General features: G+C 43.9%; 1 protein-coding gene across 13 annotated transcripts in view; it reads right to left on the bottom strand.

Annotated features, from left to right (window-relative positions):
* Positions 1-26,973, bottom strand: part of LOC110985749 (uncharacterized) — a 52,420-nt gene that overhangs the window by 8,483 nt on the left and 16,964 nt on the right. For 4 of the 13 annotated variants that reach the window (XM_022246996.2, XM_022247000.2, XM_022246998.2 and 1 more), the window contains exon 2: positions 6,557-6,621. The exons of 4 other annotated variants lie outside the window; for them this stretch is intronic. The gene's annotated coding sequence lies outside the window, so the exon portion shown is untranslated. 5 more of the 13 variants (XM_087134785.1, XM_087134787.1, XM_022247001.2 and 2 more) reach the window with 5 other exon arrangements.

The following is a 26,973-nucleotide window of genomic DNA, read 5'->3' as shown; positions in this document are numbered from 1 at the left end:
CCGTTGTAATGATTCTCGCAATATATCGTCACTGAAGACTGTGTAATCTTTCTGCGAGTTGCAAGTTTTCGAGACACACTCGAATAGTCTTACTTCGCCAGCCACTTCGGTGAAGGTAAGGACAAAAAGATAATACACTTGAATCGTGGATATTGGGAGACAAACGTTATAATCACACGAATTGACAAGTAGGTCAAAATGTAAGACGGATCTATGGCTGATGGGAGTATTGATGAAGTCACTGACTGAAACTACATCATAGAGCCGTGTCTGAATTATATGGCTGCAGCTTGAAATTACACACGAGTCTATGATAGAGCATATGCCACTACCTCTAGAGTCGTTTAATAATTTTAAGCCATAACAAACTAATTCTGGACTCTAACAATTACCAGTATGTGTTGACGAAGCGGGGCAGAAGGCATCAAAATATTGAAACATCGTGTCAAGAAGATGCAAGAACAGTTAGCATTCTATAAGTGAACTGAGGCGTGTCCAGTGCCTTCAACGTTTTAAGGTTTACACGGTGGCTTGTTAATGTACCGAACTCTTGCCAATGTCTTGTAAAGTACTTTGGATATAGGCCTAACGTTCATATGTTACACGTTTTAAGAGCTCTACGGTCCATTTGGAACATGGTTACGCGCACTGCAATGGGTAAGGGTTAGAACCCTAAACAAAATGGCACAGCTAGAAAGAAAAAAATGTATAAACAAGAGTAAAAATGAACTTCAAGTTCACGTAAAGGCCGCGTTGTCTAGACGAGAAAGATGTACTTTGCACAAATCGCAGGGGGCGATGCGACATAGATAATCGGGATGGGGGTCGCCTTTTCTATTATCACAAAATGAGGCAGACATTCTCCAATAAAATCAATGTGTTATCAACACCTCGGGCTAATGACAACAGCTGATTTTCTATGCCCCGCGTGAAAAACCATATCACCCAGACAATGGAAAATGCGCCAATTTCGCAATAGTTTGGTCCTGTCTTCAAGATCCGGGACACGGTGTGCAGTGAGCTAGCACAAAGGAGGCCAAAACACATAGCACCAAGGCAAGCACACATGCTCAACGTTTCCACCCATCCCAAGATGAACACGTTCTAGTTATATAAAGTCACGGCATTTCTCAGCGGTCATTGTCTCCCCTTTATCGCGTGGTTCACTTACGTCACTATAGAGAGGGGAACACCACTACTTCGCTGGTGCCTTACGCAGGCGCAGTGTTTTACCCCACCGCGGGCATGACCAGGGAAGTTTCAACTAGCAGGAACCCCTGAACGTCTGAAATACCTTTTTCAGTATGAATGTTTGAGATCAAATCGTGCCTTTCTTGATTCAGAGTATTGTTTTTGAGAAATTAACAGATTACAGAACTCAAAGAAAAGTCAACCTCCAGTCTTATATCAAATATCTGTGTTAAAAAATGACGAACCTGTGCGTGCGTAGACAAACCCAGATCGAATCAGCAAACGATTACAATAGGCAATCGTGAGGAAATTTGACTAAAAACCGAGAGGAGTGGATGGTCCATACCTGCACCTCAGAACTCCACAAAAAGAAAACAACCAGTTATTAGAGCAAGCAAAATGACTACCTGTGACAAACTATCATGCTGTTTAAAGGACTAGGCAAGTCTAAAAATGTAAATCGCGGCTTTTTGAGAACGCGTCTCGGTCCACTTGTGGGGCGTCTCGTCGAAAGTGTATGGAGTCATCAATTCTTTTGACAAGTTCCACCGAGCCTGTTTTTGATTTTTGGATATATTTGATAACCAGTATTCCAAAATTTGGAGCCCAAGCCGAGGGTAAATTGGAAGCATATACAGTTCAGTTTGGCTCTGTTTCGTGCCCCGTTGTATACATGTACATGTACGTGTCTGCCTCCTACTATTCAGAGTTGTTTTTCGATTGCATCTGTGGAGGTCACGATGGAACCGGATATACCGCGAAACTAAAAAAAAATACAGACTTGCAAACTATATAGCTCTGTTCTATTTCTTGGCACAGAGTCGGCGACCTCAGAGAAACCATACACTGGGACTTTCTGGTCTGACTGCCAAAAACAAAAATAATAATAATAATCGTGCATGTTTGCCGATCCTTGTATCCAATTATTTTATCAAGTTTTAAGTTTAGTTTCTGTAAGTATATGGGTTATAGTTTCATCAGTTTGGGAAGGAGGTCGACGAATTGAATGAAAGTTGAGCTCGCGGGGGGGGGATATTTTTGGATGGTGTAAACGTAGAAAAAACGCAACCGAACGTCAGAGGGTAGTAAACAAGCAACTGGAGGGACTAACAGGCGGCTAAGAGCGACAGGGTTTCCGAGGCATGCTCGTGTGGGAGGAAGTAGGCCTATTGGATGTTATCTGCTATTGTGAGCTGGGTCGATACGCACGATCGGCCCTTCGCTCCACGTTCTGTCCATACTGCCACACAGCGTCTCTCTAATTCACGGTTGTGAATTTTATTTTCTTTTTCAGAAGGGAAGTAAAGTCTGAGACCTCTTCAAGGTTCTGCCGATAGCGCAGCACGGTCGACCGATCGCACCCAACACAATTGAGTAAGCCCACCAGACAAAAAAAATTCTGGCTAGGAAGTGGCTACACTTGACCCACTAAAAGAGAGGAGTCCCGCGTTAACGTTGACAACACTTAATAGGGATTCGAACCAGCGACCTCTAGAACACTGCATCGGCGCTCTACTTACCCCGAAACTAACCCTAGTCGGTTGCTACTTGCTGTCAGTTTATTTGCGTACAAATGTTAACAAGAAACACAAAGCTTTTAAATGGTTGTTAGTTGTTAGTATTTGATTACAGTACATTTAATACCTTTGCTATGATGGCTTCGTCTAACTGCTAACGTTTGACGTCCGCTTCTCGGCAATAGAACACCCTCTTCAATTGGTGTTAGGTGTGGAGTCTTTTGTTCAAAGCATACACTGACCCTTGGGCTACTTTCTTGGATACTTTTCAAAGTTCAGAATTTTTGGATATAAGACATTGTGCCGACCCGTGTGGGGTACCAAAAGACGAAGAAGAGCACATTTTACTCGGAACATACCTGGTATTTATGGAGAAATCGGTGGTCTCCGCCGGTGACGTCATACAATCGGGCAATTTCGCAATGATAACCTCGTCTGGCAAACAATACCTCGTGGAGGAGAGCAAGTTATCACGGTATGTATTTTCCAAATATGCTATCGAGATGCAGCGATATCATGGCAAGTGGAATTCCATATCACCACTTTGATGAGTATTGTAGGTGGTCCAATTCTTTCCTCAGATTTGCTGGACAAGAAGTATTGGATGGAAAGGGAACAAGTCGACAGATCTAAAGGTTTGCCTGGACTGCGCCTGTGCAGGGAAAATCATATTGAAACTTCTTGCGGTTCGACGATACTGTGAGAACTTCCGTGTGGCATACACCTATTTTTATCCAACAATACGCCCCCGTTCCGCACGATGGCCGTGCAGTACTATAAACACTTAGCCACGCCCATCTCACGAAACATTGGTGTCTCGCAAGTTCGGGGACTGAAGTCAAACATCCAAAACCCGGCGCGTGGACGTCAGGCTGGAGTCCAATCCAAGGCCCACCCACTTTCTGTACCCGCGGTAATGGTAGACCCGGTGGGTGCACTGGGTAGCATGCAATGCAGACGGTGGCGGTGGGGGCAGCCCACTGTACCGAACCGTCTCGCCCGAGTTAGGTGGGTCGGTCGGTCGGCAGCCGGAGCTCGCAATGCTCTAACATCCAGAGGCTGGGGGGGGGCGGCGGGTCGAATCGAGGCGACCTTGGCTTGTTTCCCGCCAACATTTTTGGCCTTGCCTGGAGATGCTGGCAACGGGCCGAAGGGTGGAGGCGGTAAAACAACCCCTTCGTATGATAAGACAATGGAAGTTGGAGACGACTCACAAGTGAAGTGTTTCCATATCATCAGCTCGATTTCTAGGACAAAGGTGTTTTGCTTAAAGTGCTTCAGGTACTCGAATATTAACAGGTACAGTGGCTTAGAGAGGACGTACTATATACGTGCAATCTCTACAGGCTACAAGTTTTCAAGATGAGCAAAAAATTTGCGCTCGTTAGTCAGATCACTAAATTATAATGTACACTTAAAGTAAAGACCTCGCTTTATCCTGTTCACAGAGGACGGACACCACTTAAGAAGGATCTTTACTTTTCCTCATCGGACCAACACAGACCCCTCCTTTTTAGAGATTTGTAGGATTCGTTATGTCTCAAGACGGCAGCTGTGCCATGCGCATCAGGCCGTACACGACAGCCGCTCACATGCAGTACGTAAGTTGCAGCCGACAACTTCGCGCTCAGTAACACAGATTGTGTTTCTGCCATAAACCGGTCGAGGCGGAAGATTGATGTGGTTCACGGATCTGTGTCAAGTCCATCGAAACAGACAGTTGTGCCGGGCTGTTTCACAAACAGTCTTAAAGGCGCGCACTGAGCATCCAAACATGTACCCGTTCTTACAAAAGACACCGACGCAGTATGAACATGTGTGAGGTCCGCTTGCTATCATGACGTAACTTGCCAATAGTTGACCATGTCAGTAACAGAGTAATATGAACACGTCTCCAGCAATCCTTTTGTCTTTACGACCCGGTAGGGTCAGTCAATTTCAAAATATCAACTCACATCTACGAATTGACACTGCGTCCCGTAATTTCGCGCATAGAAAAATCAGAATACGGGAAAGAGTGAATAGTTAACCGCATTACCAACCAATGCCATTTCAGAAGTTTTGTCCCCATTACCTTGAAACATGTTTGGTATGAGATGGTGTCTAGTCTTCTCACAGAATTCAGCAGCGGGCATGAGTGGCTCTTTAATGCACGTACGCCACCGAGGATAATATCGTCGTTGTCAACGAGGATGACGTAGTCATGGTAACTGCTGGCGTCACGGTGTTAGATTTCACCATCGTCCACAGTGACTTTTATTACGTCATTTCACCTGCTCTTCCATTCATGCCTGAAAGTCTCCTTACATAAAGAACACGTTCAAGATGTTCTGTTTTGAACAAAACCACAGTGTTTGAATAAAAAAAATGAAGTGTAAGTAAGAAAATCCGTGTTTTCGAAAATTGCCAGGTCGTGACCTGGATTAACCCCATCAGTGACCATGAAGGGGTCGATGTTGGTGTCATAATCCTAAATGCTTTAAAGTACAGTGCCAAACTCAAATTGTCACAGTTTCAGTTTCGACAGACTGACTGGTGGTCGAGGACGAATCGGTCGGAACTATTTGCGCCAACATGTATAGAGAGCTACATGAGAATATATCGCTCCATCCAAACCAAGCAGAATACTTGAAATGATAGCTTGAAGTGAGCATTTTCTTCGTGACAACGAAATGCCGGGAAGGTGAAATGGTGAAATTCCCATCTAAATTGAAAACGTTCACAATGCCTGCCAATTTCTGACGTTGGGACCTAACAATCCACAGCCGAGGTGAAGCGGTTTAAAAGTTGACAGGTGCACAGTACTGCTGGGGAAAGTCTGAAAGAATGGATTTCAGCCTAAATGGCCTTTTTATATAGTCGTTGCTTTTTAATTTGGCACAAATTTTGCATTTTTTGATGACGAATATACAAAGCCACTTGTCACCAAAGGCGTAGTACGAAATAAAATTCGCCGACACGAAACCCAAACAGCGCAGGGAATCAAACGGCGGTGTAGAAGCCCAAATAAATGCAACAAATGTAAATGAATACCGGTAGTTGATTATTCAATTTAAAAAAATGACAAAGGAAAACTTTACTCAAATGATGAAAATACAAATTTTATCTCAAGAACAGCGACCGTCATCATAACAAAGAAAAAGCAAATTATGACCCAAACATCCATCGAATATCAAACACATATAGCAATTGTCATGGTTTGGTCCACAACTATTGACGTTGAATTTCTACTTACAAAACTTGAAAAAGGTTGCTTTCAAAATTTTCAAATAACGGCAGTGACTATATAAATTGCTTGCATACACCGAAATCAAATACAGTCCCGACATTGGGTAAAAAAGAATCCTAAACCAAACAAACACAAGGTCTTAACTTGTTTCTATAACTGTAGCCCGGAGGTGTTTATCGAATCCGCGACTATTAAGTCCCAGATGCCTCTGAGATCGCAAACAGTCCAGACAGTAATTCCCCCGAAGCTTGAACCAACAGCGCCGCAAAAACAAAAGTATCGATTCCAGACTTGCCTTGAACTTGGTGCAAAGGGCCAAAAGACTTACTTATGGCCTCCAAAAGAAGTTAATTCTCCTTTGAAATTCGTGCAGTCGGAAACTATTCGTTATTGCCCGTATTCAGAAACCGGTGAGGAAGCACCCGGGAGCTTGTTTAAAGCCTGTGGTATAGAAGGAGCTCCCTCAAAGATAAGGAATCGGTGGTAAGTTAAAAGAACCAAATCCTAGATGACTTACCAGATGGTGGCTATCGATTTTACACCTTTAAAAAATAACAAGATAAAGATCCTAACCAACAAGGATCGGCCATAAAGAGAATGAAAAACAATGGCGGCTTACCTCTTACAACCTCGACCCCTACTTGAGAGTTAGTAGAACGAATGCCTCCCAATCACACCTCAGCTCTGTGAGAATGACGAAAACAAACACTCATTTCCAGAATTTATATCCAGCGCTGGCTGGTATGAGACAGAAAAAAAAGCTTGCACACTTGTACCGTGCGCATTTGGCCGTGTGTTTCCCCCGATGTAATTGTCAGTGAAAATAATGTCATAAAGCATTTCCGAAATGCCACTAATAGAGGAAATTTATTACACGCCGTGGCTGACGACCCAAAGACAATAATTATTCTGTTCTTTCCTTTACGAGCGGATTTTTTCCCTTCCTGTTCAAGATGTACATAAGGAGACTGTGGGAAGACTCACACTTTGGTGAAGCGTGGGAGTTTCAAAAGATGCTTCCCGCCCACGTGCAGCAACGAGCGCCAACAAACGCAGAAATAGCTGCGTTCGCAGGACAGCGGGCCCGACTCTCGAGTAATTATTAAAAGAAGGAAATAGGTTGCGTTTTCTTAGTTCCTTTTGCTTTGTGCATGGAGTGGAAGGCGAGGAGTGGGGGAAGTCGAACGTTAATTACCGACATGTACACGGAACAGGCTTGTTTGATGAGAAATCATTGGCGGAGTGGGCTCACATCTCGTGACAATGCTCTCTCTTGCAAAAAGATTGTTTGGTTTTACGCAAGGTGCAACTGGCGGGCGTGGGAGTCGGACCAGCTCCCAGAGATAGAGTGCACGTTTTTGTCGTGAAGCGCCTGAAGGGGGGGGGGGGCTAATCTATCTCCCAAGGCTAGGACCTGCCACTGTCTCATCCGGAAGACGTGGATGGTGAGCCAATACGCTGAGAATTTGAAAAAAAGGGACAATCTCGGTTAGTTAGCAAAACGTGGTTGTACTTACTTCTTACTTACTTCTAACTCGTCGATAGAGGCAAAACGTTACCTCTGCTGCAGAAATGCTTAAAATATATTCTGTGTGTTACAATTCAAATTTTGTCGCCGCCATCACATGGAAAGAGTTACAGTAAACGGGATTAAGATGAAAGGAGGTTGTTAAAGACCTTGGCAGGAAGATAATCCGCAAAGGTCAAAGTTTTGCGACCTCCGCCCAGGTCCTTCTTTCACCTAATGGTGGCGCCAAACTCAACCCATGGGAAAGAAAGGGCAACCCGATCAAACGCAGGGGTTGACAAATTTCGCCGATAAATTAACAAGTTAAACACCTCTCCCGGACTGTGGTGACACAACCAGATGTGTAAGATTAAATCACAAATGATTATAGCCCCCCTCTTTTGCACCGATAGAAAAATGGGTCTTTGTACTTCTCAGAAGTCAAAAGTCCTACGTACATTTTTCGACACTTGTTGTTCGCTGACTGCCCAGGGAGACGTTGTCGAGAACGGGAACCCCTTGGGGCTATAATCACCCTCTTACTCTACACCTTCTATGGCCCCAATACTTGCCATTGTCCACACCTGTCTCATTTGATTTCACATGGTCATGATGACATTTTGAACTCTTGACGTGTCTGTATACAGTACTACGGTCACCATTCAGTGGCATTGGCAAAAAAGCTTAAATTACTATAATATGTGAGAAACATACATTGGTTTTTGCTCTGTTCGAGTGAATTAGCAGGCAAAATACAACGATATAATAGACTGCATCTCAGTATACCAGCTTATTTCAATATTTGTGTTGCCTCTTTGTAACTTGGCGTGCAGGTAGAGTTTGCTTCGTGTTGCCGATTTTTCCATTTAGTATCGTCATATCTAAACCCAAAGCGTGCATTTTGACTCGACTGTTTTAACTGTCACCGCATGCCTTTTTACAGGTTCGCGACCCATTGTCTTTTTTCGTGTATGTGTTAATTTTTATCCTCTATTGGATCGTCGATGCACACGTCATCCTAATGCCGAGGCGCGGAGACAGACGAGTCACGGTCATGGCTAGTCGTCACATCAGCGACGTGCTCGGGTCCCCGATCGACCCAGCGCTGGTGCCGTCGTCGACAGGTAATTAAGACGCTGAAAAGGGACTTTGCGCCTCTCTGGGCCGCCAAGTGCGGCAATTTAGTGCGCGAGAGCAGGCAACGTGTACGTTACCAGGGACCATTGGCTGCGGTATTACATTGGCCGCGTAATACCATCCTCGTCCAGGTTATTTCACACCCACACATGCCACTTCTCCTCCACGGCCAATACATCAAACCTACCCGTACATACTGAGACACCGGTTCGAGCACACACGGCTTGTGCCGTTTAATTGCTGCCGTATCGCTGATGAGTTTGTTTCTAAAACCTTCCCAATGTGTGGCTGCATTATGAGTAGTAATGGATGTAGCCAGTGTGTATCTTAGTCTAGTGGGTAATTTCAATCCAATTAATTCAAACGCGGCAAGAGAAAGAAGATGGTAACTCTAATTACTAAAATTTACGTCAGCGATAGCAACAACCTTTTAAAAAGTCTGACGTCGCACGTGACGTCAGCATGCAGCGCCAAATTTAATGCATCTCTGGGAGGCAGACCACAAGTTAGATTAACTAATCGTTGATGAACGGGCACACGTAAGCGAGAGAATCACTCCAGGTGCCCTGTTTCGGCGTTTTACAGACGAGGGTTTACGGAGGCTTGTCCGTCAGTCAGAGTGGCAACATTAATCTTTATATCCATGTAAAAACAATGATGGATAAGCCAGTGGCTGATGTAAGAAGTGAAGCAACATTGTCCTTCGTATTACCAGTCAAGAAACAGAAACTTGCAAGGTTACTTTTGTTTTCAATGACCGAAGTGGTTGAGAAGTGGTTCGTACACGTATCTATAAGCCGAAACGTTGAGAAGATTATCAGTTGCTGTTATGACTCAGCACTTTTCAAGATGTGCAGTAAATTGTACAAAATAATCGAAATATCGACAGAAGCAACATACGCAGATGAAGCCTTCATATCATGATGGCTCAGAATCAACAAAACAGGCCGTGTGGAAAACACACACAACTCTTTGGGTAATCGATGTAGCCAGTGTGTATCTTAGACTAGTGGGTAATTTCAATCCAATTAATTCAAACGCGGCAAGAGAAAGAAGATGGTAACTCTAATTACTAAAATTGACGTCAGCGATAGCAGCAACCTTTTAAAAGTCTGACGTCGCACGTGACGTCAGCTTGCAGCGCCAATTTAATGCACCTCTGGGAGGCAGACCACAAGTTAGATTAACTAATCGTTGATGAACGGGCACACGTAAGCGAGAGAATCACTCCAGGTGCCCTGTTTCGGCGTTTTACAGACGAGGGTTTACGGAGGCTTGTCCGTCAGTCAGAGTGGCCACATTAATCTCTATATCCATGTAAAAACAATGATGGATAAGCCAGTGGCTGATGTAAGACGTGAAGCAACACTGTCCTTCGTATAACCAGTCAAGAAATAGAAACTTGCAAGGTTACTTTTGTTTTCAATGACCGAAGTGGTTGAGACTGGTTCCATCTTCACAACCCAGTGACACTGGACCCAGATCAGAGCGCAATTCTGCTTTCATTGTTACCTTGTATGTTCATTCTCATTATACTCAATATACTGTACAATTTTTGAAGAGAGAAAACCCCAGAAAGTCATCAGAACTAGCAGCTCATGCAGGCTTATAGATGGTGGAATCTGGGTTAATAGAATAGTATAGGCCGCCCTATGTAAAAGGAAATCAGAAAGAGGGGGTCTCTCTCAGACTTTGGCTCCGTTCTGGCATAGCCAGTTTTTTTTTCTAAGGTCACTGACTTTGGAAATTCTGGCTCTGCTAGTCGATGTTTTGTTATAGGAACATTCGATTGAAGGACAGGAAGCCAAGAAATGAGTCTTTTCGGGCATGATAGCTAAAGGCCCATAAAGTGTTCAGAGACGATACTGAAGCCAGCGAAAAAGCCAAATTACGCACTCTAAGAAAGCCCCCACCTATCTTCAGTAAGATCTAACGATGTACGCATCGAGTGACCAGCACTCAACTCGACCGGACCAAATCACCTACAGTCACCTAAGCAAAGTCGGCCGACCACAGAGGAGCCAAAGTAGAAGGGGAGGGATCTAGATCGTTGAGTGGGATCATGACCCAAATTTTCGGGTTTGGTCAGTCGGGAGTTCGACTGGGTGGCCGGTCCAAACAGTTGGCAGGTTCACCGGTCCGCTCAGCCGTGACACCACACACGGCTTCGCGATGAATATCCGGAAACGTACAATCCCTGGCCAAACGCTTATTAACCACAAACCGGCAACTCCCAGAGAAAGGACTTGGTGGATGAAGGGACCTTACCACCAAGAAAACACGAACACAGCCAACTTAATGTGGGAACTGATTGATTTAATCAAGCTACAAGAAAGATGGCGCAATGTTATAGAAAATCTGCGATTATACGTGAAGCAGCAAAGTCGGAAGGCAGATCGATTTCTCAGGAGAGACAAAAGGACATGAAGTCAGTCGTCACAGTCCTTAGTGCGTGTTATCTGACGCTTGCCAAATTACGTATAACCAAAGAGGAATTCCTCCGCGGTGTAATAGTGACTAAGATCAAGAAACGGGCATGCTCTTGGAAAAAACATGCATATTTATGGTTCTTCCATTTTCACGACACTAATTACTGTGACACAATAGACACTTAACCACTTTTCATGTCATTTTCAGCACTCTACTGGAAAAGCTGACACTCACTCATAAATATGCATGATTCCCTCAAAACGAGGCAAGTCAATTTAGGACCGAGTCGAATGGCAGCCGTTTCAACTTCAACTACATTTCAAGTGCTTGACGGGGCAGTGTACCTTCCGTTAGTTCATTTCCCCATAGTCCAGAATCTCCTCGTAGAAAAGTTTGAAGACCTAAGGAGGTTTTCATCCCCGAGCAAGCTCATAGCTTCTTTGCTCCTACTATATACAGCAGCCGAACTTGTCAACAGAGCAGGCCCCCGGTATGCCCATACTTTGAAGTGTGCCAATTACATGCCACTCACTTGTCCCGAAACCAGACTGTAGACTGACAGAACTGCCGGGGTGCATGGGTCCTGTGCTCCGGAAGGAATCGGACGGGGAGGAAATGTCGGCGCGGTCCCTCGACGCCGGACCGGGGCACGTGTTTGTTTCCCCTGCACTCGGCGGCGGGGCCTGTCTCGCTCCACGTGTGGCTCACAAAGCAATAAAAGACTAAAGTCTCCCGTAAACACTCTCGTTGTTGCTTGCGCTGCATTTGTCGGTGTGTGCCCTCGGTACAGACAAATTGATTCCACATGCTTCCATCTGGGTCTTCCCTCTTCGCACGCCAGACAAAGCTCAATAATTTCTCTTCCTTGGCGGTCTAACCATGGAGCTATCCATGGTCCAACAAACAGCAACATTGCCGGCCCCTTCCCGCATGCGCAACAAAATCTCGTTTCACAAACGGAAGGGTGTTTCTCCCCACAGTTATTGTTTTAACTCTTGAAGAAATACAGTAGGCTTTTAGAAATTTTCTTCCGTTAGTAATCATGCGAGATGTTATTGTTATCAGCAGAATTAAGCAATGGTTGCACTCTGTCCAGAACAAATAAATACCTGGGTCAAGATTAGTACGAGCCGAAGACTTTAGTTTACTTGTACATAGCAAAAGCTCTTTGCCTCTGAAGGGAAAATCCTGCCCTTGCGTGCGTACGCCAGAGGAAAATGGCGCGCCAACTCTAATAAAGTTAAACGCTTCATTTAAATCTTTCAGTAAGTCGAAAGCGTAACCAGCGCGATGTTTGGAAAACCCGCCACCTCGGGAAAACACTCTTTTTTTGGTTGACGCTCGCAGATGCGCAGAGGGAGTCAGCGGGCAACGTCAGCTGGGTGAGCGGAGCTCGGCCAGCTGGCTTCGGCGTTAATTGGCGCGGTTTCCGCGGACAAAACACCCCTACTCCTCTATCCAAAGCTTGCGCTGGCGAGTGACAACCGGGCAAAATCAACCTCACCTGCGGGAAAGGTGAATTTTTTTGTGTGGGGGAGGGCATTTCACACGAATGACTAACCGCAAAACTTTCAACCTACTTGTAGACACATTAATAGGACCGGTAACTCTTGCTACTCTTTAAGTACCTATTTACCCCTGTACCTCAACCACATAAACATGAACTGCGCGAGTTTCAAACAATGTCACACCGCGCCAGTCAAATCGCGCAAGGTTTCGAACCTGGCGCTTTCCATGTCCAAACGACTTCAGGTAGAACAACTATCGATAACAAACAATTACGGAAACCGGCGGGATAATAGCCGAGAAGGAAAAATCCCACAAAGATTTATCCAGACAGGGCCCAGACGATCGAAAACAGCCTCGTAAATCAAAACCAAGATCAAAGTCAGATGGACTTCGCTCCATGTTTTTCTCTCTCTCCACTCTCCCGCTCTAGATTTTCCTTTTATGCTCCGTCGGCGTTCATAATTATTTGGAAGGCAATAAATTTTGCAGCAAATACCCCGTGCATCGCTCTGTACAACTGCAACATTCTGATGTCAGATTCTTTTTTTATTTGAGGCAGGGAGTTTCTCTAGCAGGTATACCTGGGAATTGAGAACAAAGTGCCTCGAACTAAACGAACACACATCCTTACTTTTGTTTTAATTCTCTTCACAGACAAGCAATAGAAGAGTGGAAAATTCTCAACGGCAGGGAATAAACCTTTTGTGACTTTAATTTGAACAAAATCTGGTACACTCATTTATCTGATTGCACATAAACACAACACTCTGAATTCCACAGACTATAGACACTGTTGCTATACCTCATGATTTGGGGCAAGCTTTTGCGCATAGGACCACCATCTCTGGAATGGACTGGTTCATTTGTACCCTTCTTATCCATTGAAAGCAGTGTATTGGTGCAAGGAGTCTCTTTTGTAACTAAGCAAAAGCTTGCCCCGAATCACGAGGTATAGCAACAGTGTGTTCAGTATGGATAATTCAAATTGTTCACATGAATTAAAAGAACTCGGTGTAACAGATTTTATTAAAATTTAACTTGCAAAAGGATTATTCACCAACATGTAAGTGATCGAAGTTTCACAGGTAATAATGATGTGCTCGTCTATACAATAGATATCAGCAGATTGGCGACTATAATCAGTGGTTTCATGAATTTCATTTGAAGTAACAGTACAGAACCGAATAACAGAACAGAAAAAAATGAAAAGCAGGCCGATGTTTCAACAGCGGTACATTATTGCAATGTTTCGGGGCCAACACATCTGGACCGAAATCCATGTTTAATAATGGAATAAAGATCATACTTTGCGGCACTGAATAATCAAATTCATCTCTCTTCCATACCCATCTTTTTGGTCTGGACAACCCTTACCTGACCCTCGCAACCTATTTTCGGAGCCGCATATGGGTCGAGAATAGGTTGCATATCAAGTTGCACTTCATGGAAAGAAACGTGTACAAATGTGAACGTACGCAGCCGGGTTTAGGGTCCCTGACACCGATAGTTTCTGTGCCTCACTAAACGCGTCAAATTCAAAAATATTTCGTGCCTAATCTCCTTTATAAGCAGTTGTTGAACTGACTTGCCTCTTTTTATCTCTGTCTTTGGGGAACGGATCATAGGGGGTCCGAGCGCCCTGACCGGAGATCCCCTCTGTATTTGTATGGCCGATGATTTCGTTCCAGTGTGAGTGCCGGTTTCCGTTGTTTGCAATCATAATCGGAGCACGCCCACAATTCCTCGAATCCCTCTTTCGGTTCTTGAGCTACTTTGCTTGAGCAATGTTTATCAGCCTCTGCCCACCCATTATTCCTCAACAAGATAACGGAGAAAACCGGATCCTGATATCAAAATCTTTTGATTTTTTTTAAACTCTTTCTTCTCCTCTGGAACGAGTCCCTCAGTGGTATTTTCTGGTCGCAAGTGGAGTCTTCAGACGGAAGGGGTGCTTGTCTTGAGCTGGTGTACAAGATGTTTTGAGGGGCAGGCCGACAGGCCTGGGGGACCCACCAGGCCGACTTAACGGCTTAGCCTTTCGGATGGCTGTATCTTGAAGGGTTCAATGTCACCAACAATCGCGGCCGAGCATGATTCTTTTAGCTTATGGTTTCTGCACTTGGAACTACAAGTGTACAGCATCGTGCCACGTCATGATTAAAGGGCCACTCGCTACTATAGTGTACCTCTATATTCAGAAGAAAAAAATCAGGGTTGCTAGACAGACGGAACCTCTTCTGCAAATGCCAGGAAAAGAAGGTAATGCCCAACAAAATCAGTGAAGACTGTTTTAAAAAATGTCGTGCTCAGAGGAACAGAAAATCTATAACCCATTCATCCGGTCATTCCTATTTAGCAGTAAAGATCTCAGATAGTTTGTGTTTATTTTGTGGTCAAATCTCTAGACTGTGATCCAATGGAGGTACTAAAAGATACCTTTTAAACCGTTTTTTTTTTCCCGATTACACGTGCTGGGTTAATGTTTCTCTTTTTTCGAATACAGAGCCGTATAGTATACAGCCATAGCAAATCTTCATTTCAACGGCCCCAACCATGCATGCCCCGTCGGGAGAAGTTGCCGAAGTGAGTTGTCAAGTTCGGGGCCCGGGACTGTCCCCTGGGGGCCCATTTCTGGGCCACCCGATTACCCCGTCGCGTAAGACAGGGAGAGTAGCGGGCACTGTCATAAGCAGAAACTCGCACTGCTGGTGGTATTTTCCAGGAGAGGTGGGATACTGAGTACCCATTTACTTGCTCTACTATCGATTAGAAAGCTCTATACAAGTTGTATGAGGCAGTATAATATACGACTTTGAAACTCGGTCAAGAGTATCGAAAGAGGAAAATAGTCCAGAGTTGCACGCAATCCACAGTACTGCATTGAATCGTTTACCGCAGATAATTCGTTGCTTATAATCATTCTATTCCTGTGAATTTTTAATTATTGTTACCCGAAAGTCAGACAGGCACACCCCATAAAGTAGTTACTTTTAGCAAAGACGATGCCCAGATTGATAAACCTTTCAGGGAAATTTGGGTTTCACTGCACAACACTGCGTTTTCCCTATTGCATTGAACAGTCCTGAACTTCTCCTTTTTCTGTTTACCGTCTACACGTACTGGCAGGATATAACGCCACTTCTCGTTTTCTCGAGCTCTTAGTGACTTAGTTTTAAAAGGGAAGTCTTTTCAAGTCTGATCGATCCCCAAAACATCAGACCCGCATCTGCAATAGGATCCTGAACTTTCCACATTTTGCGCCTCAACGAAACGCACGACAACCTGTTCAATTGCACTAAACGCAAGAAACATAGGCCGCGAGTGCTTAATCTTTTCAAAACTATTTCAGTTTCCGTTTGAGTGCAATGAGATGAGCCATGGAAAATCCCTTTCCCCTACAAGACGCATATCTAGGTTAACGCTCTCCACTCTTCACTTTGCCACTAAGGAACTCCAGAAGCCTTCCTCTTTGACCTAAATCTACAAGTGCCTACCTCAGACTGCTGTTTGTTTCCGAACATATTATATATCTACAATTGTGCTTGTGTGTGTGTGGGGGGGTAAACAAGTTCTAACTTCCGGAAACAGGTCCTGGCAATTGCAGACAATTGGTACATTCCCTAACAGGTGGCGAGCGATGGCAACTATGGAAAGTTAGCCCTCGGAAAAATTATTTCTGACATGCTTGGGTAGCTGTGGATCCCCTAAAGACCGCGTGGCCGCATCGGCGCGATAGTAAATAAACCTCTCACGCGGCCCTTCGCCAGGTGCTGGGACTTGTACGACTCCAAGTCTCGCGCGGAGCGGGACGAAATCCCACGGGAGTTCACCTTAGCAACGCTGGCGGTAAAAGAAAGTTCTTGTCCCGGCGATTTATGGGAATGAAGGCCACCGGTGATATAGAGCATTTCAGGCAAGGCTGCTTTGGAGAAAAAATGAAACAATGACCAACAAAGGCTTCAAGATGAACTGAGAAGAACAATTTTTTTGACTTTCTGTTAGTTTCACTGATGTAATAGTAGTACTTGGTTCAGCGTTGTAACTTTGACGCGCCTGCACCTTGACAGTCTGACAGTGGAAGTTAGTTATGAAGATTTTGGAATAATCCAGAGAATATTTATGATGTCCGTGGTTTCAGGTTTGGTTTGTGCAATTTTCTTCATAGTCGGCAGCATAAATACACTGTCGAGAATTTAAACGGACAGGAATGGAGGAGTTTCTTTCAACTAATATTGTGGTCCCGACTATGCCACTTGTAAATAACCAATTTCCTGAGACGCACGGCATCTCTCGTGTTTCCGTCGAGGGTAAAGAACTTTCGCAAGCAGCCGTATAGAGCGGTGCAATGGCAGACTGCAATGGAATAGAGGTTTGACTGGAGAGAGCAGAACTCAGTTAGAACCAAAACGAGGTAAAAATGGTTTGTACACAGAGAATGTTATTAGGCGAAGGATAAACAACAACTGCAAAAGACTGCAACTGCATTTTTTTTCTCTTTTGCTTAAATGTAAGGTCTCTTTTCAGCTTAGTGCAGTAAAATGTTTTAAAATGTTTTAAATTGCCCATGCTTTTCCTGAAAAGTGAGGGCGTTGTTGCTGACGCCGTTCATTAGAGGGGTTTCTGTTCAAATTGTGAACCCAAAATTTCCTCTTTTTGAAATATATATGAGAAAACATTGCTCACTGGCCTACTGGCAAAACTGGAGCAAAGTAAAGAAATAACTATTATAAGAGCAAAGTAACTATCTGGCAGATTTCATTGCGAAAATAGCCGTAACACTGAAGTTTCTGCCTAGGATGGTGTAACAGTTTGATCATAAATATGCATAGTCATTGGCATAAAAATCATAAAGGTGCCAAAAGCCCTTAAAATGAGCAATCCAACAAAACCGAAAATCAGGTTAAATAGGACACAAAGGAGCATCTATCGGAACTCCATTTAAAAAATGAATTGTACTACATGGGCCCTTTAATATCAGTTACCACTCTTTCAAGCCAGGCACCGACAGAGGCTAGATGGATGGGGTCCGAGGTGGGAAGAGCTAAGCCCAGTTAATGCATTAAATTGCTTGGCAGAATACCGGAAACAATCAGAGCGACGTGACAACATTTACCATCCCGAGACCTTAGACAAGAACCCAAAGAAATATAAAAAAATGCCTGCGTGAAGGACGGCCGCGTGAATGGAATGCTCCTCACCCTGGTGGTCGCTAAATCAAGAAGGTTAAACACTCATTACTTCAACCCATCGGGGGCAGCCCTAATCAAACCACGATCGACCGGGAACCTCGCCGCGAACAGTGGCGTCGGCCCACTCTAGCGGTCGTCTCGCCCGATGTTTACTCCGGAGTCGGCACAACTGCACCTGATAATCGTTGCAAACCTGGTAGCAATAAAAAAAAAAAAACAGGAAAAAAAAATTGTAGGTTACACCATCCTGATCGTCGGGCGATGACAGCAAGAAAAACAAGACCGCGGATTGGTTCCAAAAGAGAGAGGCCCGGTACACATCCTCGAAGTTTCGAAAACAACAGTAATTCGTCCCACGCCAGACTAGGTTGGGTTGCATCATCATTGTTTTCGTTTTATTGCCGCGCAATTTCGCGCGACCTTGTTTTCGTACCTTCTCTTGCCCGACACTTCTTGTACGGATTAGGCAGGTCGTAAAAACATTACTAGCAGAATGCTGGGCATGGAATGCGGAGAATCGTCTCATGACAGGTCTCCCATCAAAGTACAAGTCCTTGTTCTAGGATCATTAGCGATGGGAAGAAAATGTTCAAGGAATAAATTACTGTGGAGTATCGCTTGCAAAATTTAAAGGTGCGTAAACTCAAAAAGAAGCGTACTCCCCGAGTTTCTAACAGTCTTCTTTAGAAAGTGATCTACATAATTTTATTTTAATTCAATCATAACACTACTTTCTTGAGATAAGGTTTAGATGTAGGCTGAATTAATATTTTAAGGTTACTCTTGATTTTTAGGAACATGAATACGAAGTGGTGTATTTTGACAAATATCCTCCGAAATGGGAAGCTTCTTAGCTTGAATCGTAACAATTCTATCGGGTAATTCACTGAGGAAATGTCCAAGGAGCGATAAGTTCAGCAAGTCATAAGTCAAAGATTTGCGAATCGAAAACTCATCGGCCACAAAAGATCCAGTGGCATGAAAAACGCTTGGGTAAATGGGAATGCAGCAAGCATACACTTAAAAAAATCGACTTAAATTGACACAAACACAGCACACCAACTTGATAATCCCTTAGCAAGGGGACAGTGCAAGCTCCTTGTACTTACTCCATCCCTCCCTCCCCATGACAATTCTGTTTCATCATGACTGACAGTCGCAACGCTTGCGACTGAACCGCACCGATGGGGCTGCGAGTCAGTAGACGGGTGCAATAATTCACAAATTGGCGTCAATGGGAAGTAATTAGTTAATGGCCGAGAATGTGGCTTGCTTGAGTGAGGTTTCGCGAATTCTCCGCCACTTTTATTGCCTCCCGATTGACTGGGAGGAAGACTCCGCTGCCAGACGACTGTTCGAAGCGACGAGGGAAAAAGGATGACCAAGAGAAACGTTCGATAAGTCAGAACACGTCCACAGCATCGGTAACGCAGCAAAATCCACAGCAGTGGCTTTTCCTCGTGACGTTGATGTTTATCTCCTCAGAAACTAGAGTTAGCCAAGTGCTGCGACAATAAGCATGATAAAATACTCTTAAGAGATTTGTTTCTGTGATGATACATTCATGTGAACCAAACAAATACATTGTTATGAGGTCGGCGAAAAAAAAATTGAAACTGCACGCCTTAGGATTATACCGAAAAGGAATGCTGGCACAAGTATCGTCCATGCAGAAACCGCGAATCTAGTTTGGAAATTAGAGGGTAATTTTGTGGGACTTGCTTCCCTCTTTTAGTTCCTATCCTCAGCGTATATGGTGGTTATATTTGTGAAGCTGTGGAAAGGAGATGTCACGTTTAACAGTACATTATATTACTTGGCTCTTTCGAGATCCAGGTGGATACTTCCTGGACAGTCTCCCGATCGCATCCTTATCGCCTGGCAAGACTATTCCAAGATTAAAAATTCAGTCTCTTTGTTGTGAAATTACTGCTGTAGATTTTCATTAGGACACCCATTTTAATTCGATGGTTTTTATAATGGTCTCAGAAATAAAAAATAAATTCTTGGGTTCAAAAGCTATATGTTCAACTCATTCCGCTGAATAAAACGATGTGAAGGGTTCATTATATGATTGGCCTGTTCTGAATCAGCTTTTCAGTTTTATTTTTGTAAAAAAAAAGTTGACATATGTAATATAGGGTTGAACAAAAATAGCTTCCACGCGCATTGTAATCTATGCCTTATCCTTCTAACCGGCCCCAAGCGTGTAAAGACAGTGTCCTCTAATACGTATGGGTCATCTTACACGGGGGAACCTAATGTGAACTGTGCAAGGCTCGCCAATATTTTTACTGTCAGCAACTGCAATGTGAATTTTTTCGGCTCGCCAATATTTTTACTGTCGACAACTGCTATGTGAATTGTTTCGATTAACATGATTTCCAGTTCACCAAATGTGCACATCACGTATCATCATGTTGCGCATTTTTGGAGAGGTGGGGGAGATGAGATTTGGGAATACGTGTGCTTATTACTTTACTTCTAACTGTAAATACACACCGTCGAAACTTAAGTGCTGTAGGGACTTGGACAAGTTGAAATTACAACTTACCAGTAACCTCCCCCCCCCCTGACGTTGATCATTACACCAGTACACTAATTCACCGTCATACGGTGTCTACTCTTCATAGTACTTGTGTATATGCTGTGTGTGAACACTTAGCTTAGGCGCAAAAACCTCAAATCAAAACCGCTGCGTGCCCATTAAATTTGAACACGTGTAATCATTTTCTATGAAGGTGGAAAGGCTTTCAAAAGCATTACAAAGAGATACATTAAGGGTACCCCCTCCTCAGGAAATGTTGTTGGATCACCCGCCCTAAATGAACTACAGACAGTTGCAATCCGTGTGTATCTAGAGCCTGGTCCCCATTTGTCACTGATATAATTTTATGTGCTACGAAGGAACCATCAGTAAAGTTCTACAGAATGGGTGAGGGACCGGGTCCCATCCCCTTGATACACTGACAAACTCCAGTGAGGTAACAAATAGACAATTCTACACTCCATCATGAATATACAACACAGTAGACATTCCCTATGATGGTTCTGTCACACACAGAGCAGTTCAGGAACCCTATCAACCAGACGGCGGCATACTCTCGGGGAGACATATTCGTAACTGGAACGTTATCAACAAACTAATCCAAAAAAGTCTGAAACTTTTTCTGAAACAATAATTGGACAAATTAATGTGCATCGCCATTACGTCACTTTGCGTCTTTGGCGCAAGTCTTGCGTCACACACCCGTAACACGCGAAAGGACATGCTCTTTCGTGATGCTTTCTTCTCTATTTCAACAGAAGACCGTTCCCATAGCAGCCCATATCAATTCTCCCTCGACAGATCCACCCCGTCCTTCTCGTCGGTCGATCGTGTGCCCCGCTCGAATCGGCTCATCAACTCCACGACGCTAATGATAGCGTTGTTTATTTGAATTTCTCTGTAGTTCCTCAAGCGACCCCGTGGAAGGTGTGCAGACACCGCGCTGGGCTTTGTTGTTTTCCTGCTCAAAACGGCTGCATAAGTTTGCCCTGGATCACGCGAAGATCCACGGTTCATGTCTTGTCATTTCACGAGGATAGGGGTTGTTGAGTGAGCTTCTCATTTCTTACGTCAAAACATCAAATCCTTTGTGTGTAAATGAAGAAGGGGACACAAGAGCAAAGCTGCCAAAGTTAAAGGACACCTACGTCAAGAAGTTGCTGATTTCACGACGGAAATGTGCTCATTTTTTAACCAATGTCACCATTCATGCAGTGCGTCACGTTATTGACAGCTGCACGTGTGTTCCTAGCTCTATGGTATGAGTCACGGCATTCGCCGAGTCTAAATCTTTTCGCATTACTTCGGCCTGCCACAGTAAAACCGTCAAGTCCGGTGAATACACAAAGTTGTTCTCGAATTCCTAAGACACAGCCCACAAAACTTAAATTGACATAGCATGATCGGTCAGTTTACCAACAGACAAGCAGCATTAATAGCTAGGAACCAATTCAAAGAGAGGCTCTAGGCTGTCATTTTCTCGAGGACAACAATAACTAGGGTGAGATTAAGGAGGGAGCAAAGGGGGCGGGGCAGCGGCTTAAAGGAACTGGGGTATGTATATACATTTTGAATGCGGGGGGTGTTCACCCTTCCGGCGTTGTTATGTCACTGAACCTGAGGCAGAGGCCTTTGGTGAAGGATCGGGATGCCCCTTTGAGCCAACCCCCCCCCCTCGCCAACAGATAACGTATAGGTTGCAGGGGCGGATCCAGACATTTTTCCAAGGAGGGTCAGACTGGAGATTTGTGAATGTCTAATTTTTGCTGACAAGCGAGAACGATGATGAAACATTACATGGCATTCTTTTTATTCTCGTCCCCAATTTTTACATTGGTTTCGTCTCAAAGCAGGGATTTCGACACCACCACCCCCCCCCCATCCGTGCCTGGGTTGTCCAAATTTGCAATGGCATGTATACGTGGAGGAGATTGGAAGTTAAGGGCAAAGCTCAATACTGTAAGCTGTCTTTATGGTAGTCACAAAAGTTCACTCGTATCTCATGGATACATCGCGTTTCAACTTTCCAAGTATCAGCAAAGCATGCTGCAGAGACAGGTTGTTAGTCATACGAGAAAATGAAGTGTTGGCGTATTCACTGTATTTAAGCGACCACAGATTCTAGACAATGTCGCGATAGGCATGATTGATTCAAGGTTCGAAAGTGTGCCAGAGGCAGGGTCGTTGGGCAACGCGAGACCAAAGGACGGTTGCACTTTCAGTTCACCGCTTCCCCCAAAGGAAACACTGTAAGCCACGCCTCCCTCCTCGCATCTCACGACACATGTCGTGACTTGATGAATCACGACGTTCCGGTAACCATACATACAGTACTTGTACATGTAGAGATGGGGCAAAAAGTTTACATACACCTGGTAGAACAAAAACAGTTTTCTTTCACAACTTAACTCATTCCTACCAACTTTTTTTTATCAGGACAGATAAGATGAGTCTCTACGTACTGTACATGGTGTATGCGTCAAATAAAACACCCAGAGACATACATGTATATATGATTCATATTTATATTTACAAAAATCTAACTTTACATACTGCAACCCTAATATTTAGTGCCACTTTCTGTATTTTTTTCACATCTCATAGTCGCAGTGGACCACTTTCTTAATTGTTTTGAACGACAAGAAGAGGGTAAATGTAAATTTTCACAAATTATTTTTTTCAGAAATATTAACATTTTGAACCACAATAAATGTCTAGAGTATTTTCAATTGAAGTACTCATTATGAACATTAATTGAGATACCCTTTGTCTGACCCCATAGAGAAAAAAAGGCAACTATTTCGAACAGCGACAAATTGAGCTCTCTCTTTCTCTGATTTATTCCACTGCCCACGATGAGCGAAGTGAGACAACACCTCTCTTTCTCTGACACATCGCTGTGAACTTGAACTCCAGCCCGGGCCTTTACACCAGGGGTGAGTACGCCAGAATCCCCCCCCCCCCGGCAGACGGAGCCGGTGGTGTCAGTTGCAATCTTCGATGTAGTGCTTCACATTTTCGGTTTTGACTCACGATTACTGTTCCCATGTTTGAAAGAAAAACGGAACGTTAAAGAGCACCGCTAAGGAAAACACGTTTTCTCTGATTTTATCTGTTCAAATAAATATGCAAGCAACCAACTCGAGCACAGTGTCATTTGTTTTTAGAGCTCAACTGTAATAAGCTAAGAAGAACTTTTTCTGTTCGTGCCAAGTTGTAAATTCTGAATGTAGATTGCGTCATTTGGAGAAAACGAGGGGAACCCTCGCTCTGTGTTCGAAGTGCATGCCGAAGCGCATGCCGAACAGTGCATGCAGCCATTGTTTGTAGCTATTGTTCTTTGCTCTTTAACTTTTAGCTTTTCCCAAGCCACAGTGCAAAGTAGAATAGATTGGAAAGCCCATTCGAGTACGTCAACAAGATTACTGCAAGGAATACTTGACATTATGGTTTGTTATGGAATGAATAAAAAACGGCTGTTAATTTCACAAGGACGTCACGTCCTGTGGACGGCAATACTCGTATACAGTGCTTCAATTGCGACGGATAATTGAAAAAGGAAGTACAAGTAGCGCTATAAGGATGTAACGAGGACTTCAAAAGGGGAGGGGCAGCATATTGGAGAATAGTTGTCTAGGCGTAGGACAAGATAGTACACAGGCTCTGGGTTTTGGATAATAGATACAAGGGGTGGGGCATCGGCTGTGGCGGTAAATACCGAGGGTAGGGGGTGACTGTCGGCATAAGGACTGGCAAAAAACGGATGTTGCAGCCTCAGATTGTCTCATACGAAGCTCGGCACGCGGCAAGAAGTTTTATGGGAACTTCGCGTGGCACGTTGTCCCTCCATATTGTTGAGAACAAAATTTGGCTTAAATAATCCTTAAAAATAATAAAGGATGTGCACACACAATCAAGTTAACCACACAGCCTCTTGGTTTGTGTTAGTAAGTGTACCTAGTTATTCTTCGCCTATCTCGTTACAATATCTGCACGAAGTAAGCTTCAAGTTAAAAGTACTGTCCACATGTTGGATAGTTAATCTTATAATTAAAATGAAAATTCCATTACATGAATAACAAATTTAAACTATTAATAAAAACTTGAACACAGCACACGATGAGACTGTCACACGAAAAGCCACGCACAGTGTGTTAATTTAGGATAGCCTTTTTAATAGCCGTTTTTCAAATTATTTAAAACTATTCCTCTACCCACATAAGTTTCTATTGTTCCCGTTGGAATTTAGGACCATTTTATCTCACACGGTACCAGTGTGTGTTACCCTGTCGGACTGTAAAGCCTGGACGGGGCACCGTTGATGAGCATCTTTTGACATTTTGAAGTCACTTTTGAGGTGAAGGTGGCAGAATACCCAGTCTCTGGCTATCGCAGCTCGCCCCATCCATACCTCTTCAGTGGTAAGAACCACAGTAAAACTCGACATAGCCTCCAACAATGGCAAAATACAAAAGGCGAGGACAAGCCAGAGTCAACGACCAGCCCAACCGAGAGAGGTTTATGGAGAGAGTTTGCGACATGAGCGTCTCAATTGTTGGAACCGAAGAGGTGGATTATGCGTCAGTGCACATGGACAATTAGCACACAACAGCTCCGTGCTGTAATGTGCACATAATGAACAGCCATATTGGTTCCAAAATCTCAAGTTGGCGCTATTCTGTCTGTATACAGCTCTGGCCCAACCCAAGGCTATCCACCACAACGAAATCAAAAGATTGCACAACTGTCCACAGAACGTCCGATGGTCCAGTTTCGAACAAGCATTAATCATCAAATGGGGCAACCATTTTCCAGAATGTCGGTTGAAACATCGTCGAGCTCTGCAACCCAAGTCGATCCTGCCAAATTCATGCGTTTGACAATTTCTCGAGGCAATGAGGGAGAAACCTGAAAGATTCGACAGTTAGCGCTTACAAAGAGCGGGGCTTGGCCGTGCAGGACATACCCAATTGCAAATGTTTCCTCGCATCATCCGTAGACCACCTACACGAATATACCAGGCACGAAATGAGACAGAGGGGTACCCCCTCAACAAGTCCAATCCCTATACACACTCCAGCCTATTGTTACTTGACACATCCTGATATTCCTGATATACCAATGTAACAATGACCAACACAAAGGCGGGGGGGTTCTCTCTGTCCCAAAGTTTGCATTAAATGAACACGAAACGAGGTACTCCCGTGCACTACAAGTGGGGATGAGTGAAGGAGGACATAACATTGGAGACGATTAAGATCTAAGCAGAGTACAAGGTACATTCTTTCGGGGTCATTCTTCAGATTTGCGGATGCATTCTGCACTCTACTTGTCTATATAAACGTCTTCAAGACGGTCTGCTCCAGATACAGTGAGATTTGTCAGGATTTTCCATCAGGGTTTTCCTGATTTCAGGATCTCCTAAAACAAGCTCTGTTAACACCTTGAAAGTCCTGAGTTTACCATCCCATTAAGATGTTCCTCCATATAAAAAGTGATAAATAACACAAGAAATTGGTATATAAAAAGGTGTCTTGAGGCAAACACAAATAGACCCTCTGCTACTGTTGGGCCTTTAAAAACCTCTGATGAACATTTTGTAGATATTTCAGTTTTCTCCAATCTCCTCCCCTGATTATATTTCGCACATTCTAACAAGTCTTAAATTAATGATTAATAACTGTTTCTGCGGATGGAGTTATGTGAGGAATTCAAAGACAGCTGTCTATGCTTAAGTGTGGCTTGCAAGACCCCCCTGATGCATTATATTAACAAGCTCCTCTAACCTTTTAAAATGAAATGAACTGGACACTTGACAGAGAAATTTCCACGCGTTGATGCAATCAGTATCTCTGAACAACTTGGAAACGAAACTATGCCAATTTACAACAGTTCATGCCTTGATCATTGCCAACCAAACGTTTTGATTGGTCAGAAAGTCTACATGCCTAGACAAAATATGCTTACCGGCGTTACAACAGATACCGTATAGGGTTTAGGTCCCTTTCGCAACGCGCGACGAAACAAAAATTCATAATTATAAAGTTAGCATATTGTTACAAAATGTACATGTTGTATTCCTACATATTGTAGGAGAAATTAAAATGAAGTTTTTATTTAGATTTGCAAACGTACAACAAAGAGAGAGCAACCAATATAAAACAAAACAAAAAAACTACCCCCTCCCCCCTTTTAAGAAGAAGCTCGCCCAAAATTCAGTAGCAGAGAGTGGCTAATTCCATCCGTAAGAAGTGTGAATGAAACAAGACTTGTAAAACAAACAGTTCGCCCCAATGCCGGGCGAGGCGCGAACCATGCACATCCAATCCAAGAGGGGGAAAAGTTCAGAAAGGCCCCTCAACAAAATCCCAGGCTTCTTGCCAAGACAGCACACCAGCTGACTTGCTCGTATGCCCATGCGCTGACTCGTCCCGGCAAGTCAGTTATCAGTCGTGTCACGCTCTAAAATAAACTTGTTTCTCCCACCGAGAAAAGTAACCCAATATCTCTCAGGACTATCACTGTAATTTTTTTTTCTCGTTGGTCCCCGCACGATCGTTTAGTCCAACTTTCAACTTTGGCGCACAGAAATAGTTACATACACAAAAAAGGCAGAAAGTGAAGAACGATACAGATCTTCAGGAGAGAAGTGAAACCCCTTTTCGGTTTGAATTGCGGACATGTCCCAAAGGGCGTCCTCAAACATGGCCTTGTGT

This window comes from Acanthaster planci, linkage group LG03, assembly GCF_054643075.1.
Source record: "Acanthaster planci isolate LZ-2023a linkage group LG03, COTS_SCS, whole genome shotgun sequence".
Classification (NCBI taxonomy): domain Eukaryota; kingdom Metazoa; phylum Echinodermata; class Asteroidea; order Valvatida; family Acanthasteridae; genus Acanthaster; species Acanthaster planci.
This window is presented reverse-complemented; position numbering and strand designations above follow the sequence as displayed.